This window comes from Hoplias malabaricus, chromosome 13 (genome assembly GCF_029633855.1).
Source record: "Hoplias malabaricus isolate fHopMal1 chromosome 13, fHopMal1.hap1, whole genome shotgun sequence".
Taxonomy (NCBI): domain Eukaryota; kingdom Metazoa; phylum Chordata; class Actinopteri; order Characiformes; family Erythrinidae; genus Hoplias; species Hoplias malabaricus.
Window position 1 is genome coordinate 31,765,108 of NC_089812.1, and position 6,000 is coordinate 31,771,107.

Consider the following 6,000-nt stretch of genomic DNA (forward strand, 5'->3'; position numbering starts at 1 on the left):
TGCCGTGTATCAGGACGACAATGCACCAATACACACAGCAAGACTGGTGAAAAATTGGTTTGATGAACATGAAAGTGAAGTTGAACATCTCCCATGGCCTGCACAGTCACCAGATCTAAATATTATTGAGCCACATTGGGGTGTTTTGGAGGAGCGAGTCAGGAAACATTTTCCTCCACCAGCATCACGTAGAGACCTGGCCACTATCCTGCAAGAAGAATGGCTTCAAATCCCTCTGACCACTGTGCAGGACTTGTGTATGTCATTCCCAAGATGAATTGACGCTGTATTGGCCACAAAAGGAGGCCCTACACCACACTAATAGATTACTGTGGTCTAAAACCAGGTGTTTCACTTTCATTGTCCAACCCCTGTATATTATGTCATGTTTCATTCAGTTCTGGGCATGTTTTCTGTGGCTTTCCTATTATTAATATTGCTACCAGGATTGTATTGTACTGACCAAAATTAAGAACTATATTGATATAAATGTTGGCCATATTGTCCAGCTCTGGCCAAACCCTCCAAACAGAGAAGGCTACTTTTGGTAAATGTGCGCTCAAACACTGACATGAACTACATGTCCACAAACCCAACACCTTTTCTAATGAACAATTTCAGCTACATTAAAGTGCACCCTGTTCTGTATGATCTATGTAAAAATAGTAAAGAAGGGAAGAAAGACATATGTCAGCAGTGGAACTGTGTTCTCTGGAGTGATAGATTTGGAGTGGCATTTGTGATTCACATCTGATCATCTAACATCAGTACTTGACCTCACTAATGTTTACATGGCTGAACGCCACCAAATCACAGCGTAATGTTGCGTAAAGGCTCCCGTAAAGCCTTCCTAGAAGTGTAACAATTGATACTGAAGCCAAGGGAGAATTTTCCCAAAAAAAACCTTTTGGCCATGTTAATATTTTGGCCATATAGTGTATGTGTCACTTTTTGAATGCACTGGCCTCCCCCATCTCCTACTTGATGCCCTTCTCATGATTTAATACTGGCACCATGCCTAAAACATTGCTCACATTCCCCACATGAGGAAACATTCTGTTCCAGCGACGGTCCTTGGACAAGACTCCTAACTGCACATTTGCTTACCTCTAAACTGTAAGCCAATCTAGATATGAGCATCTGCCAAATGTTGTACATCAAATATTAAATAATGCCCACACTCCACTCCTGTACACAGCACCTCCAGTCTTTTATGCATTCATTGTATTCTTAGAAATCAAAACATGTTCCTGAATCATTCTGAAGTGCAAAGGGAACATGAATAACACCTTTCCACTGCCACAAACTAGATAAGCAATGTGCGGAAGCATGTAATCATGCCAAGATGAAATTCACAGATAAAGATGGCTATGTTGAAACGGAGAGTGGCCCGATCTCACCTAAACAAGCCTGAAGGGATTTCCATTCAGAAACAGCTGTGAGCTTTACTTTCTATTGAGAAAATATCAAGGTGGCTGTTTTGGAACTGCTTTTACTTACTAGTTTCTGGGCTTTCAAAAAGCACAGCCTTATTCATCCATCCATTCATTCATTCATGGTCACGGTGGGTCCAAAGTCTACCTGAAAATCACTGGGCACAAGGCAGGAAAACAACCTGGACAGGGCACCACAGACTCAGACGCATTAGAATAACAATCCACCTACCAACATTGTGTTTTTGGACTGTGGGAGGAAACTGCGGCACCTGGAGGAAACCCATGCAGAAACAGGGAGAACACACCAACTCCTTACAGACAGTCACCCGGAGGAAACCCACGCAGACACAAGGAGAACACACCAACCTCCCCACAGACAGTGACTTGAGACAAGTTTTAACCCACAACCCAAGGACCTTGGAGCCATGTGACACCTGCTGCACCACTGTGCCACCCAACAAGCTTAGCTATTCATCATTTTAATAGCGACAATATCTTAAAATATTCAAATATTCCAGTGTCTTCCAGAGCAAATGTATTGCTAGTTACGTAACACAAAACTATTTTACTGTGACTTGCTGCTTATTTTAAAACCTGAAAGACTATTGGATTTTCCTTTGACCAATCCAGTTACTTCAGGGCAAAATAATGGGCTGTGAGATCATATTTTTGAAGGACTTGCAAGTAAAATAATCGAATTACAGTTTAAGTGAAGCAACAGAACAGTTTTATTACTCTAACTCTTCATGGACTTGCTGGGCATTCACATGCTGGGGACAGACACCTCAGAAACATGGTAAGCATTAGGTACCCACTGCCAATATTTACATCTGTGGGCCTTAGTTAAGGTAAGGTGGTCCAGGTTGCCCCAAACCTGTCAAGCCTTTCCTTCCACATTCAAAGCTAAAGGTCTTCTATATGGGAGAAAGGCTGGCAGTAACCATGAACATTTGTCCTCATCTCCCATGGTAATGATTCTGTTGACCCACAGAAAAGTTCTGGACCCTTTACCAATGCCTGCCAGGACCTCCTGCAGGGACATTCTGAAGACCTAACACCATCCAATCTGTAGCAGGGATAGATGTGTATGCTAACAATAACTACACTAAATTACTTGGACAGTTACGCACTCAACATCATTCATTTATTCATTCATTATCTGTAACCGCTTATCCAATTCCAAATCCAAAGTCGCGGTGGGTCCAGAGCCTACCTGGAATTATTGGGCGCAAGGCAGGAATACACCCTTGAGGGGGCGCCAGTCCTTCACAGGGCAACACGCACTCATTCTTTCACATCTAGTCGCCAATCCACCTACTGACGTGTGTTTTTGGACTGTGGGAGGAAACCCACGCAGACACAGGGAGAACACACCAAGTCACCCGGAGCGGGAATCAAACCCACAACCTCCAGGTCCCTGGAGCCATGTGACTGCGACACCTACCTGCTGCGTCATCATGCCGCCCGCACTCAACATCAGTACAGGCCTTAACACTGAATGCTAACTAATCCTCATAGCAATGTTCCAACATCTAGTGTAAAGTCTCCCCTGGGGAGTAGAAGCTGAAGCTACGGCAAATGAGGACACTCCCAATTAACATATATATGTGAAAGAAATGTGAGAAAGAAAGGTGCCCAATAACTTCGACATATACTGAGTCATAACCCTCATTATCAGAATAGAGTTCATGTGCGTTTAGCGAGTGAGAACATGTGAAGTTCTTATGAGATGGTGCTAAATCGCTGCAAGCAATTGCGGTAAGAAACAACATTAGATTCAATGCATATTTAATTGTAAATTAATTTAACTGGATGTGTAAGAGACAGGGTTCGCACATTCATGAGCGCAAACCAAGTGAGGCCACACAACAGAGAAGGATGACGATCCCAATGAGCCCGAGTGAGATTTTCGAATTTCGGTTTGAGTGAGAACAGTCAGCGGAGTAGGTCTTGTTCCATTATGCAGCTCTAGTGCAATCTATCAGACCAGAGGGTAAAGCAATCTCACCTATTAAGCAGTGTGGAAACGCTTCATCATGAAGCTGATTGTACGGGTTAAAGTGAGGCATGGTGTGGATGAAAACAAAATCAATGTAAAGCTTTGAAATAAATCACAATCAATGTTAATAAGTCTCCTCTGCACTAAAGGCCATTTAAGGAGCACTGACATCATTGTGTCTGAATAATGACTGGCCACCGAGTAGCTGAGTGAGAGAAATATACAGCCTGTGCACAGCAATCGGCGGCCACTCATTCTTTACTTTTCACAGCCTTTATTATTGGTTAATTCATTCTGGTCACGCATGTTCAATTTTGAACACAGCGTGCGTGATCTCCTTAGAAATGTACTGCCGTTGGAATGGGATGCACTGAAGCAATCACACAAGTCTAAACTCATCATACTCAATGACAAGCGTCAGCCAGATGGGTATAAATCTCCCCTGGGTTGTGGAGCAGAACTGCCCCATCTGTGATGGCGCTCCATCCAGTAACGTTGCGATTAATTGGAGAATGGTCAAAAAGTAATAATCCAGCTTTAGAATCTGGCATCACTGATGTGTTCATGCCTGAGAAGCATTAAACAAATTCAAATTCTCGCAGAAGTGTTTCCTCATTTTTTCCTTTCGAGGTGTTGAAGTTCTAAAAGCAGAAGCCGTGAAACAAAAGGCAGGGGAAACTGTATTAATACGAATCATTTCAGAAGAATCATTGACCATATCATTGATTTCCACTTTGGACAAGTACCTAAAGCCTTTTGCTCAAAGCCAATAGCAAATGAAATTGGACATTATCAGCATAGAATCATTTAATTAATTTATTTATTGAGTCTGAATTTTGATCACTCATTAATATTTTGGCATATAAGTACATTCTAATCAAAATGATCTATTTTAAAGCATCAAATGTTATCACACTGCACAACGCCAACAGAACTTATTACCTGCACACAGATTTTCAACCATTAACACGCAACCTTTCTCTGGAAGCACCAAACCAAACACTTACCTGTTCTGACTCTTTACACCTGGGACACACTGTGTGAACAGGCAACTTTCACAATCTTAACCAAAAATATCTTTTTAAATAAAATACTGAGGATGTTTCCTCACCATTTGCTAGCTCTTAGGGTGGAAAGGTCTCCAAATTTAGGAGACTGCATGAAAGTAAACACAAACCAAAAATGTTACACAACTAAACATAAGTCGAGTTTGTAGTTGAGTTACAAATAAGTTTCTGTGGTAATTACAGACAAAAACGTACATACACATACGTTCTCTTTAAAACGCTTTTTTTAAACAACCGTAAACTTGTAATATCACTTCAGATCAGATGTTGTGTTTAAAAATCACTTACCGTCAGAGGAGAGCTTCTGCTCTGTATTCAGTCGCTCACCATGCCACGGTTAAACAGGCCTTTATTTCCTGTGGAATGATAAAGCATAGGGTGTTCCTTCTTAGATTCCCCAATTAGTTATTGTCCTATGAGAGCCACTGGGTTTGAGCAGCGCTCTGAGGGTTCCCTTACTGTCAGGACTGAGTGGACTGACGGAGGCAGACGCACTCGCTATAACATTGACTTTTTATTTACACCAAATGCTACAAAACAAAGACAATACTTAGACCAAGAAAGACCTAGACTGAGAGACTTGGACAGAGGGGCTTAGACAGAGAGAGGGGACTGGACAGACAAACCTAGACAGAAATAAACAGAGAAAGGTAAACAGACTAAACCTAGACAGAGGGAACTAAACAGACAGAGACCTAAACAGAGAAAGGTAAACAGACTAATCTTAGACAGAGCTAAATACACACCTGGACAGGGAGAACTACACAGGCAAAGAAAGCTAAACAGACTAAACTTGAAGGAAGCAAGACAAGGGAACTTAAATACATTACATAGACAAGAGACACCTGAGACAGATAACAAGGGGGACGGATTACAAACGACACTGACGAGGACACTGATGAGGAGGAGGAACAAAGGCGGGACAAGGGTGGAGACAGGGACAATAAGAAACAGAGCCATGTGCTAAGTGAGCATAAGGCGGGGAAAACAGACACGACAGGACAAGGGCGTGACAGTTACAGGGGGGAGGGGGATTCGTTTATATTTTATTCAGAATATCTCACCCCACAACACGCCCCAAGTCCCAGCAAGTAAAAAAAAAATAATAATTTGCTGTGATTGGTCTGGGCCTGGGCGGGAAATAGCACCACTCAACACTGTAACAGCTATGGAACACAGTTAAAAACTTGACATTTGTTTTATCACAGAAAAAAAAATAACTTTATGTGATAAATTATTGAATTTTTAACAACAAAAGTTTAATGCAAAGAAGGAACATATTCTAGCCGGAATTACAAATGGAATTTCCAGCCGGAATTGCTGCACCATTCCACCTTAACCTGTTCCAGCTTAAATATTTGTGTTTAAACACTGAAGAGTCCAAAGCCTGCCTTATTTTACCCTGAACCTCATTGCTGTAAAACTTATAAACCTAATTCATTCCCCCACACCATACCGAAAGAAATAATCTGCAAATATATCTTTATTCATATTCCAA

At 41.7% G+C, this 6,000-nt stretch overlaps 1 long non-coding RNA gene across 5 annotated transcripts in view; it reads right to left on the reverse strand.

Moving 5' to 3' along the window:
- Nucleotides 1-5,287, reverse strand: part of LOC136665337 (uncharacterized) — a 63,871-nt gene extending 58,584 nt beyond the window's left edge. For 4 of the 5 annotated variants that reach the window (XR_010795232.1, XR_010795231.1, XR_010795228.1 and 1 more), the window contains exons 1-2: nucleotides 5,249-5,287; nucleotides 4,791-4,858 (exon numbers count right to left, since the gene is read on the reverse strand). This is a non-coding gene — a long non-coding RNA (uncharacterized lncRNA). Of the gene's footprint in view, nucleotides 1-3,353; nucleotides 4,077-4,790; nucleotides 4,859-5,248 lie in introns of those variants that run through there. The other variant, XR_010795229.1, reaches the window with a different exon arrangement.
- Between the last annotated feature and the right edge of the window lie 713 nt (nucleotides 5,288-6,000).